Below are 12,902 nucleotides of genomic sequence, written 5' to 3'. Positions count from 1 at the left end.
TAGAGTCCAAAGAGCAACAAATGTTTTCTTGGGCTCTGATTAAGGATAGGGTGCTTTGCTATTATCACTGCTTTCATTCAGTCCCATTATAAATAATATTTAAGTACTTGTTCTGACTCAGACACTATGCAGGGTACCAAGAATATAAGGACAAGTAAGACACAGCTTTATCTTCAAGAAACTCCCAACTACTTGGGAAGACGGACCTAGCAAAAAAAAAAACAAACAATAATGCAGAGTAAAGGGTGCTATTTAAAAGGAGTTTACAAGAATCAAAGAAGGAATAGCTAACTGCCTGGGCTGGTTGTGATGGGAATGGGCAGGCTAGAGATGGCTTTGTTTGAGGCTGGATCAAAATTCAGAGCAGAAATTGTCTTGGTGGAATTGAAGAAAAGGAGAGAGAACTACATTGAATATTTCAGTGTAGCTGGTGTCCTGGTGGCAAGAGTGTAAATGAGGTAGGACTGGGGGAAAAGGAATGGCAGGAGGTTAGTTAGAAAAGGAGACTGAAGCCTGACTATGCAGTGTACATCTTTAAGAAATTTGCTTAATTTCTGCTGGTGAGGGATTGTCAAAGTCCTTTTGCTTGTCTGTTGGTTTGATGTTTCAGGAATCCTTTATTCAATAGTATAGGGGGTCTACCTATAAAATAGAGCTTCTGGCTAAATTAAGAGAAGGGAATGCACAAATTCCTACTCTTTTCCCCCTTTGTTGGTCCATAAGTTGCCTCCATGGACCCCTGTGGTTCCAACAGTTTGAATTGATGGAGAGCTACTGAAGAACCATCCCCTGGAAAAGATCGTGAGTATTTTATGCTTTAGGAAGATCACTCTGATAGATCTGCGGAGGAGAATAGACACTGGGAGAAGCTGGAGAAGAGCAGGCCAGTTGGAAGCCTATTACAGTGGTTCACTGCTGACAGGATAACAAGGGCATGAACCAGGACAGTAGGGAAGAGGAGTGCGACAGACTGGGAGGAGGCTGTTGTGATGCTGGAATTTATGGAGAAGAAGAGAAAGAAGAGTCAAGAATTTGTATTGAAGGTTAACATCTAGCAGAACTGGTGGTTGTAGCAGACAATTCAGACCATACAGGGAAAACATAAATTTAGGGAATATCAGGATAAATCATTAAATAGTATTTGCCTACCTTGAGTTTGTGGTACCGGAAGGATATTTAGGTAGAGGTATTCAATCTATAGGGAAAATACGTACCTGAAATCAAGGAGAAAAGTGGTGCTAAAGATACAGAAGTGAGGGCACGGGTAGCTGGTCCCATGGATATGGATAGCCGGGCTCCAGGAAAACGTGCAGAGGGAAAGGAAGAAGGAGCAGGACAGAAGTCTAGAGCACACAGCATGTTGAGAGGGTGAGACAGAGAAGAACCGTGTTTTGTGACTGTGTAGACATGGCAAGAGAAATTGGAGGGGACCCTGTTAAGTGTAGATCTTCTTATTTGTTCATAATTATTCATTGCCTCCCCACCTTTACCATGTCGCCCACCACCATGCTAAATGAGGTACAGTCCCTGGCTTAAGCTAATGGATTGTTATCGGGCATGACAAATAGCACATTGAGCAAAAGCTTTAATTATGCATGGAATGGCTCTGTTTCTTTTGTTTCTGTCCTCCACCATGAAAACAGCATGGGCAAGATGGTAGCTAATCATCATGGATCCCAAAATGAGAAGCCACGTGGAGCCCAGCCAAACCATAACCAACATGCAATCCTCATGTAATGTGAGCAAGAAATAAATTTTTGTTGTGTAGGTCATTGATTTTGAGGGTTATTTGTTGCAATGGCAAAAACCGACCAATACTGTGATATTAAGGCAGTCGTTGTAGGGAGGGAGATAGCAAGACAACATTAAGGAGGAGGAGGGATCAAGTGGCAGAGACGTCACATAGTTTGGGAATTGACAGAGGCTAGTGAATACTGTAAGCTCCAAATATGTGAGCACTTACAAGATGCCTGATACATATCCAGGATCAGGGCTTACCTTGAGCTAGACAATAAAGTTTATTTTGGACACTCCCCCTCTTGGTTACCCAATCCCTCCCTATTATTTTCCTATCCTCCTGTCTACTGGTGTCCCTCAGAAACAGAAGTCTTTTCTTTACTCAGTTACCTGTCCTTTGTACAATATTAGGGTCTCCTGAAGACTCAAAAGACTTTGAACCTAAATGATGTTCAGATTCTGTGAAAGACACAGGATAGATACTGGTGCCTTTAATCACACGGCAGCCTTCCCAGAAGGATGTTCTGCCCTTGGTAGAATTCCTGATCACTTGGGCTTCATGGGGTCTTATTTTCATATCTGTTTAAGACAGTACAAAACCTGAAGGGTTAACCACAGGTTATTCACATTCTGAATAACTACATCTAATGAAATGAGTTCTCAAGTTCTGTAAGCAGGGCATGCTGACTTGAAGGTCAATACCTTGTGCCTATCTACAGAGGACAGCGGTTGTAAACCTAAGATGTAGGGTTCATATCTGGGCTCAGCAAATTCCTAGATTTGTGAATTTAGACATAATATTTCACTCTCTGTACCTTAGTTTACTTTTTTTATGGTGAAAAAAAGAATATCTTTTGCATTTTTTGATAGTACTTAAATCAGAAAATGCTTGAGAAGCACGTAGCACAGTGGTTGGCAAACAGCCCTCAATAAATGTCAGCTGTTACTATATTGATAATATTATTATTATTCCTACTCTTCCGAAAATTTACTTTGGTTGAGTAGTGGAAGTCTCAGTTTAACTCTAAACTGGGATTTAGATGTGTTTGGACGTGATCTAGCAGGGTTGCTTCCAGGCGTCAATTTGAATGAGGGTTTTTAGTGAAATGAGAATGAGAGGCTATATTCTGTGCTGACAAAATGAGTTGAAGAAGATAGCCTGGCATCTCTCCCAGAGAGTGGTTCCCCGTGATGGCCCAGCCTGGCCTGGCCCAGCCCAGCCGACTCAATTTCAAGAACTGAGAACTGACATATATTGAGAGAGGGGTTATACTCTAAATCTGTGCGGCCTCTCACGGGGTGCTCTTTTCACAGGGCATTCTTCAGGGTATGAAGTTAAAACAGCAGGGTTCACTTGAGAATCTGACCCAGGTAGTGGGAGGAGCTTTCTCCATCCTTCTGTCTGGAACAGCAGCTCCAACCTAGAGAGCGCTCTGATAGTGTACTCCACACCGACACCTCCAGGCAACCCAACAGCTCACAGAGACGGCATCCCTGCCTTAACTGCAGAGGTTAAGACGTGCTTCACGAGCGTTCTTGGGCAATGGACACAGTGATGAGGGCATTAAAGCAGAAGAGTATGGAAAGATTACTTGAGAATTCCTATAAGACTCCTCTGAGATAAATATGGATACGTCTTATGAGTTGACCTCATTTTAATTCCCAGGCTGGTGTAGCTTAAGGCCATATAGGACTCAGCCTTGGAGCCATGTAGTTAAAGAGAGGGCTGATCATAAAAAAAACAGCTACGTTCCCTCCCCTCCTGGTAGTTTGGTTGGGATTCCTAATATCCGCAAATTTTCTTGATCTCCCACAGTGTATGTGTGAAATTCCATATAGCGGTTGCCTCCCTTTATTTCTGGGTTTAAGAATGCATTTTCCCCAGGGGAAGAAAAACCCACTGTAACTTTTATTAGAAGCAGTGCTGAGTGTATGAAGATAATCAAAGAAGATTTTCCAAAGGCAGCAAGTATGAGGAACATGGAGGTATAAATTTTGTTTACTGAAATAAGTTGGAGAGTGGCTGATTGTGGGCGTGGGAAGATGGGACAGTCACAGAACAAAGGTTGAGGCCATGAAGACACATTCTGTCAACTTCACAGCTCTGTTCAGACTCTACATTAACCCTTAATTTAATGAAGCAGGAATATCCACTCTAGTACCTAGGCACTACAGACTTGGTCTTTTATTCAAGCGTTGGGCACGTCTAAAGGTTGTGTGTGTGTGTGTGTGTGCGCACGCGCATATGTGCACAGGCACGTGTGTTTTAAATAACACAACACTAGCTGCTGTAACAGGTACACTGAACCATTTTGATTTTAAAGTTCAACAGAGTGGAGAGTAGGGATGCCATGCTGGACTCAGCCATGTTTAGCTTGTGACTTTGCAGGTCACCCCGTGTTGTAGATATGGGGATGCACCACCCAGACCCCCTTCAAAGGAGGAGTTGTTGCCTTCAGACGTCCAGTGACCTGACCCAGGGTCACTTTCTAGAGTGGCCCACATCCAAGGATTGATGGAAGTAGGCGTACTAGCTATTTCAGTTCAACAGGAGCTGACTGTATGGGACTGCTTTAGCTCCTGAGATCCCTGGTGTCGGCCAGTGCTGGCATCAGGTCTGTTTCACAGCTTGACTTACCCCTCTGCCCAATCCTGCTTTTTCCCTCCGTTGCACAGTTATCTGTCCCCAGGTCCTTCCTAATAACCATTCAGCTCAGAGTCTGCTTACTGCAGAACCCAACCTGGGAATCGCTGAGAATTGATTTGCAGCCTGCTGAGGGGAAGACAAAGGAGGAAGGTTTGATCTGAAAGGGACACATATCACTTCCTCTCACATCATTAGCTAGAACTCAGTCACCTGGTCAAGCCCTCCAGCTCCTCATTTTATAAAGACTCGGGGATACCCAGAAATGTTGGATGGCTTACCCAAGGTGATATAAGTCATTCTATAATTCAGATCATTGAATTCTCATCCTTCTGAGGAAATAGTATGGTTTTATTTTTTCCCTTTAGATAATAAGAACTATGTAACTGTCCATCTCTTCCTTTTGTCTTTGTTTCAGAAAAGCTCAGAAACAAATTCAGAAATAAATTATAGCAACTGTGTAATCCCTTACAGAATACATCTTTTATTTTCCTCCACGTCATGACCCACTCTTCTAATTTATCTTTGCCCTGATACACTTTTTTCCTTTTTAATTTATATTTTATCATGTTGTGGTGTTTCTGCTGTCAGTCAACTCAAATTCTTTTTTTTAGAATGAGTCAGAGTATATGTAAATAAGTGAATAAATAAATACATAGAAGCATGATTCAGAATTCTTTATACCATAGCATCCTATTACAAACCCTTCCATTACATTTGGTCATCATTACAGGAACATTTCCATCTCATTATAAAATGAATGGACTGACCAAACAGAAGGTCTGGCTTGAATAAAAATTATACGCAAGGCACCTGTTAAATGGCTACTGCCTATTAAAACTTCTGATTTCCAGATGGGAAATGGCAATATAAGTTATGATTTATGATTCATGTAAATGCTCTTTTAAGGATGAGTACCTCCCTGGCAGTTAAAGTTTAATCATCCTCCAAAGAGTGTTCTTTTTTTTTGCCAGCCACTCATGTTATGTATTGTAACCCTCCATTTCATGGTCAACGAAACTTGGGTTTGGAGAGGTGATTGCTCATAGTTACACAGCAAGGAAACAGCCCCACTGTCCTCTTGGGCTATTTTTTCACCAAACTCTCTAATTTAGAAAAACTAGCCCCAGTATAGGATTTCAATGCCCCTGTAAAAAGAACTTGGTAGCCAGAGTCTATTCCCATTCTAATGCCCTTTGACATATCTATAGCCCAGGCTTTCTCTTGAATTAGGTGCTCCTGACGTGGGAAGAAACAACTGCGACTCTGGCTCCTTCTCTCTTCTCTCCCCATCATCTTGTGAACATTCTTCCCTCAAAATTCTGCCCCCACTCTGCCCTTAAGCCTAGTGATGGCCTCAAGCCCACCCACTGTGATATTCTTCATGTCTCACTCATAAGGCAGGCAGAGGGCCTTGTCCAATTCAGCTCTCTAAATTAAAGGAGTTTTGTGTATGTGCGCTGCCCAGTGATAAGAGCCAGAAAAAGTGTCTCGAGAGGCCCTGAAAAAGGCACAGAGCTTCTAAACCCAAGCTTGAGGCGAGATCTCATCCAAGGCAAACTGTTCTCTGGCAAGCCTTTGTTTATACATGCTTCCTTATCTCTCAGGGGCAGCATGTATTTTCCTAGAATTCGGTTACTGTGCTTTTTCGTTGGTGCCCTTCCTTAATCATTATATTTAAAGCCATATGTCTGGGAGATCTCAAATTCCAATGGAGCTCCGGAAGAGGTGACACACTGATATCTTCTCCCAGTAGAGGGATTCCAGCTTTGGCTTCCCCTGGTAAGTCACTTCTTTGGGGGTGATTTATAGCTTTCTAGAACTTTTCTTGTATGATGGATCAGGCCTACCAGCCTTTTAAGGATAACTCACTTCTTCCCAGTAAGGCAAATACTCTTTTCAAGATGATGGCTGTGGTTGAAGTTCCCTACGTAATTTATTCCCATTGAAACAAGTATTATTCATCCATTCGTTCATCCCCTTATCATTCACATATTTATTCAGCAAACCTTTTTTCAGAGTCTGCTACGAGCCAAGCACTACAATGTAAACTCCTTGATGGCAGGGGCTCCTGCCATTTTAGTTTACAGCTGTATCCCCAGGGCTTAATCCCATGGCTATCACTGAATAAATATTTAGCAAATTTAATATAGTATCTGTTGTGGCAGAGACTACTAGTTGCCTACACCAGCATCCACTCTCGCCTTCCTCCTTAGCTAACAGAACTCTGATTTTGAGCTAGGCACACTGGCACCTTCTTTGCAGCTAGTTATGGCCATGTGGTTTTGTTCAGGCCCATGGCATTCAGGGTACCTGTGGTGTGATAACACTGGGAAACTGCTTAAAGGGGGTTGGTTCAGCTGTAAAGAGTTTTCTTTTTATCTATCTCTTTACCTTCTCTTCTAGCTTGCAACATAGATTTTTTTCCCCCATGTTATAATTGAGGAATAATTTACATAGAAGAAGGTGTACAGATATTAATCATATAGGTTAATTGATGTTTACATGTACACACACTCACGAAACCATCACCCAGATTAAAATATAAAAATATTTCCAGCACCCCAGAAAGCTCCCTTATGACCATCCTAGTCACTAACATTCCCAGAGCTAACCACTATCACCATAGATTAGTTTTGCCTGATTCTGAGCTTCATATAAGCAGAGTCACGTAGTCAATCAGGCAATGTCCCATCAGGAGACAGAAACTACACTGGTAATTTCAACAGGGAAACTTTAATATAAAGAATTAATGATTAAAAGGTAGTTAACCACTAAGATGGGTAAAAGAGGATTCTAAGGGGTACAAAGTAGCAAATACAGATGGCAGCTACTACCTCTAAGCCTTGGGATGATCAAGAAAGACACCAGGAAATTAAAGGATGCTCTCCCCTCACCTCTGAGATTCAGACCTGGTTGGAGAGAGCTTACCTTTCAGGGGAGCAGGCAGCCTGCTGGTAGCGAAGAACCTTGCTAGAAGCTATAGGCTAGAACTTGCCCAGAGAAGTTGCTTCCCAGCTGGTGTAGGACACAGGCCTATGGGGGTCTGTGAGGGCTACTGATGCGAGCACTACCAGGCCACCCACATGCGAATCTGCTAGCTTCCAGACACCCAAAACAGTATCCTGCAACTAGGAAGGGAAGCCCCTTTTGCCTGCTACAGATTTGCAGTGTCCCTGCAGACCCATGTGTTGATGAGCCTCATATTGAATGAATAGGCAAAGGAGAGTATTTATAGGGTCAAGCGTCAGTATCACAAAGCAGGGCAAAAAAGATTTAGAGCTGAGAGGCAATAAATTGATAACTGACACATATAACATTTACTCTTTTGTGTCTGTCTTCTTTTACTCATAATTACATGCACACCAGGTTTGATAGCTGGAGCTCCGGCAGGTATGTGGAACCATAAAGCAACCTCGAGAATGGAAGCCGTGTACTAGGGTGGTGAGCAGGATGTTAGGTGCCTGGGTCTCTGATGACAGCAGTAGAGTTTCCATACCAGCCCAGGACTTCTCAAATCTGGACGTTCTTTAATGTGAGAGGAAAATAATACTTCCCCTTGTTTAAATCATGCAATCTTTTTTTCTTGATGTACACAATGGAATCAAATGGTAACTAATATACATGCTTCAGACTGTTCACAATCTGGTGAGACAATCAAATAAACAGAACCATTATCAGAATGAGAAAGATAAGTGAAGGAACTAGAATTGCTTATTTTCTTTGTGCCAGGGCCTGTGCTAGATAACTTGGGATACTGGTGAGATTCAGATCTTCCTATCGTATTATTTTGTGTCCAAGTGTCATATCAGCCATCAGAGATAGATTTAGAGTCCAGGTTTTCTGACTTCTAGTTTAGTGTTTTATTATTTAATAACCCAAATGTCAGCTGGGATCAACTTGCCTCTTAAGAGGGTTTCCTAAATATCCAATTTTATGCTCCTGTCCCTGAAATCTAAAACTTTTCCTGAAATCTCTGTCAGTTTAACAGTTGGAGATGGAGAAGGGGAAAAAAGTGGTTGTGTAATGTGTTTAAGTTCTTACAATTTCCTCTGGTTATGATTTGCTTCATCAGTTCATGGATCAGTTTCCTGTCTTATTAGTTCATGCACTAATTTTCATACTGTGTCAACTCAGCCATGAAACTCACACCATTTATCAGTTTCTATAAACATACCGATTCACACAGGTCAGTACTTTACGTGTAATGATCTGTATTGAAACATACCCAAACAGTAGCCAGAGTAATCTCTATATTTAAGTTTTTATTTTATTTAGTCTTTTGAAAATGTAATATATTTAGATGTTCAAAGATGTTAAAGTGGGAAATAGTAAATAGATGACCCAATTTTCTAATGGGTTGCTGGTCTGTACTGATTGATAGGAACTCTTAACGATGTTAAAAGAGCCCTTTGTGATACGGTTGCAAATTGATTTTCTCAATTTGTCTTTTTTCTTTTGACTTTTCTTGTAGTGGTTTTGTCAGGAGTTAAAAAATTCATAGTCATCTTTTTTCAATCTTTTAAAGATTTAGGAGATCGTATTTTAATTAGAAAGGTTTTCCACATTCCATGGTTATAAATAATTCTCTCAAGTTTTTTCCCTAGTAATTTTAGGGCTTCCATCTTATATATACATTTAAATCATTGATCCATTTGGAATTTATTCTTACATAAAATATTAGTTTACATCTGATTTATATTTTTCTAGATGGCTATCTAGTTATCCCAATACCATTTAATTCTTAATATTTTCCTTATTGATTTAAGACACCACTCATTATTTACTGAATTATCACTTGCATTTGTTTGTATTAGTGGGTTCTATATTGTTCACCAATGTCTATTCTTAAACTTGTATCACACTGCTATACCTATTTGTTATGTTTTAATAATTTACAGGGCGAATTCTCCTCATTACATTCATTTTTCAGAATGTTTCTGACTATCCTTTGCTTGTTGATATTTTCATATGAGTTTATAATCACCTAGTGCAAGAATGAAATCTTGTTGATAATTTTATTGGAATCATGTTAGAGCTACAGATCAGCTTTGGAGAACTTAAACCCTTTTGATACCAAGCCTTCCTCTCCCACACATTGTGCCTTTCCATTTGTCCATAACTTTTTTTTTTGTCCTACAGGAGTGTTTTACAGTTTGGTTTCCATAGATCTTCTACATTTGTTGTTTTTTCAGTTGATTCTCTTGAGTACATCAGAGTATTTCATATTATCTCTAATTAATGATAACTTTACATCTTCTTTAAATTATCTGGCCCCAAATGTCATCAATGGTGAGGTTAAAAGACCTGCATTCCATGATATTGCTTTCCAACCACACCAGCCTTCTTTTTGTTCTTCAAATATACCACAGGGAACTCTATTCAATACTCTGTAATGACCTATATGGGAATAGAATCTAAAAAAGAGTGGATATATGTGTATGTATAACTGACTCACTTTGCTGTACAGCAGAAACTAACACAGCAGTGTAAAACAACTCTACTCCAATAAAAAAATTTAATTAAGAAAAAAAAGACACTACTGTTTAAGAGGCAAAAAAAAAAATTTTTTTTTTCTCCCTTCTTACGACCTTTGCCTTAGCTGTTTCCTCTCCCAGGAATATTTTTGTCTACAGATTTTTACTTAGCTTTCTCCTTGTTTCATTCAGGTGTTGACTTAAAAACCTCTTTAGATAGACCTTCCTTGACGAAATTTATCATTTCCGACATTTTAAAAATAGATTTGATGGCAGTGACTTTTTCTGTTATTATTTACTAAGGAATCCCTCGTGCCTTGAAAAAGTCAGGGTCTGTTGAATTAAATTCTAAATAGCAGTTCTTCTCTTCATCTCTTGTAAGTTTTCCCTCATTTCTCCTTTCCCTGACACCGCATTTCACTCCTGGCCACCAGCTCCTGGGTTTAGGAAAATCTCTTCCTCACGTGTAGAAAGTCCTCTAGCTCAACCAAGAGGAAAAGAAGAGGCCTGAAGTCCGAAGTCCCGCTAGAGTCCCTCCACTCTTCCTCCCTAAAGTCCAAATGCTCCTCGTGTCAAGTTATCTACAGCTAGGGAGGGAGCCTGCTAAGGCCTCCATCCCAGGGTGGGCAGGTTCTTCCTTCTCCGGAAACAGACCACCTTGAGGAAAGTATACAGTTGATTGGCATGTGTAGCTCTGACTGTTCTAGGGGTAGTTCACAGGCTCAAAGGAAGAGCTGCAGGGTCCAGAGACTAGAACGGGGCCTCACATCACCAGGCTTTTCCTTTCCTTTCTCCTTCATGCAGCTTCCTGTCAACCCGTCCCTACTTAGCCGCAGTCTGTAGAAAGGCTTCTCCAGGGTGCCGGCAAGACGGGGTCTGGCTGCCTCCTGCTTGAGTAACTGCAGCGTAAAGAGTGTTTCCTTTTCCAAAGGCCTTGTTAAAAGGGGAAAACCTTTATTGGTCTTTCACGGATCACATGACCACCCCTGGACCAATCACCACAGACACAGGAGTGAACGGGGAACTCTGATTGGCCAGGCTCTGCTCACATTCCCTTAGGGACCAGAATACTTATTTCCAAGGCTGCTGGGGGTTGGGTGCGCGAGAAATGCAGGAACAGGCAAAAAAAAAAGTAACTCTGAGTCTCTCGCCAGCACTTACTAAATAAGCCACTGGAAATGGAGACTTTTCCATTGTGTGTATATTATTTAGGAAATGACATGTATGAGAATCGAATTACGTAAGAAAAGACCTTGAATTAAATAACGATGGTCGCAGTTTGTCTTGTGATAAGCTTGTGCTTATTTTAGCTTTTTTTTTTTTTTTTTTTTTTGCTGCTGTGTTTCGAGACTTTGACATAGATTTTCAGTATCGTTTATCAAATTTTTTACACTGTTCTTATAGTTCAAAAGCTGAACTGTTTAACCCATTAGCCTCCCAGAGGTATTAGTTCCATATGGATCAAGTCCTGTGACCTTGTCTCATCAAGAGCTGTGAGACTCTGCCAGCCCCATGGTGCCTTGTGATGTAATAGAGAAGTGTTTTATCAATTTCAGTGCCTAAACTCCAGCCTCAGTACGAATCCACACAGGAAGATTCACTTGAAATTTCTACTATGTAATTGAGAAAAGATGTGGCTGGACGTGGAGTCCAGAGGGATCAGGGTTCTACTGCAGACTCCTTTCGCTATTCTCTATAAAACTTTGGGAAAGCACAGAAACTTCTCAGACTCTCATCTATCAGATGGAGATTTTATTACCTATTTCACAAACCTGTGAGAACAATATATATGTAAATTAACTCTGTAAGTTGCAGAGCACTATATATGTAGTTTTAGTTATCAAGCAGCTGTAAATCGTTCAAGTAACAACACAGGTGATAAAACACCGTAATCATGAACAAATAAAATTTTAACAGAATGAGATACATTTATAGTCTGAACCATTCATTTTCTAGCATAGCCAGAGATACTTCTGCACCTTACCCATTTCATATATGTAGAACTTCTCTCTGAAAGTGTTTCCTTGGTGCAAACGCAACACGCCATGTACATTTTAGAACACCACCATGATGTTTGCCGTAGAGCACGGTACCTAGATGGCATAATATAAATGCAGGCAGGATTGTTATGGGGCTGAATCATGGGGCGAGTGAAAGTAGGGTTGAGGCAGTTGAGGAGGGAAACCTGGGAGCAGCGCTGGAACTGGAGCCTTTAGTTGTTGAGCTCCTAAGTCTGAGAGCAAGTGTAAACAGGATGTTAGGGTCTGGAGTAAGCGTCGCTTCTCGTGTGCCACCGTCTACCTCTGCCTTCGGAGTTCTGACAGATGGTGAATAAACAGAGAACTGGGTGAAGTAGGGAAAAGAATGAGCTCTGTTACGGCTTTCCAGAATGGCCAGAGTTGGAGAATGCAATGGGGCTTCCTTCCATAGAACCCTTAGAAGCCTCACAGCCTTGATTTGCATACTTTAGTTCAGATAGTGGAGCTGAAGCTAGACTGGCCCCACCAGTTAGGGCCTGCCTGAAGGAATCAGCTGCATCTGGGCTCCTGGAGGTTGTGTTAGTTTCCTACAGCCACTGTCACAAATCACCACAAACTCTGTGGCTTAAAACAATACAAATTTCTTATCTTACAGTTCTGGAAGTTAGAAGTCTCACATCAAGGTGTTACCAGGGCTGGTTCCTTCTGGAGACTCTAGGATGGAATCCATTTCCATGTTTTTTTTCCCAGCTTCTAGAGGCCACCCACATTCCTTGGCCCCATATCTCCCTCTGCTACCATCATCATCTTGCCTTATCTCTGACTTTGAACCTCTTAGAAAAAGCCTTGTGATTACATGCGGCACACCCGGATAATCCAAGATAATCTTCCTAGCTCCAGTTCCTTAATTGAATCTTGCAAAGTCCCTTTGCCATGTAAAATAAAAGATTCACAGGTTCAGGGGAATTAGGATTTGGACCAGGGGCAGGGGGGGTGGGGCAAGGGGAGAGGCATTATTCAGCCTAAAACAGAGGTCTAAGAACTCAAGAGAGAGAATGATCCAGG

The 12,902-nt window shown here is 41.2% G+C and overlaps 1 long non-coding RNA gene across 1 annotated transcript in view; it reads left to right on the top strand.

Moving 5' to 3' along the window:
* The window catches only part of LOC132352590 (uncharacterized), a 426,053-nt gene that overhangs the window by 393,681 nt on the left and 19,470 nt on the right, over positions 1-12,902 (top strand). The window lies entirely within an intron of this gene.

The sequence above is a fragment of the Balaenoptera ricei genome, chromosome 18 (genome assembly GCF_028023285.1).
Source record: "Balaenoptera ricei isolate mBalRic1 chromosome 18, mBalRic1.hap2, whole genome shotgun sequence".
Lineage (NCBI taxonomy): Eukaryota > Metazoa > Chordata > Mammalia > Artiodactyla > Balaenopteridae > Balaenoptera > Balaenoptera ricei.
Note: the sequence above shows the minus strand (reverse complement) of the source record. Positions and strands in the feature narration are given on the sequence as shown.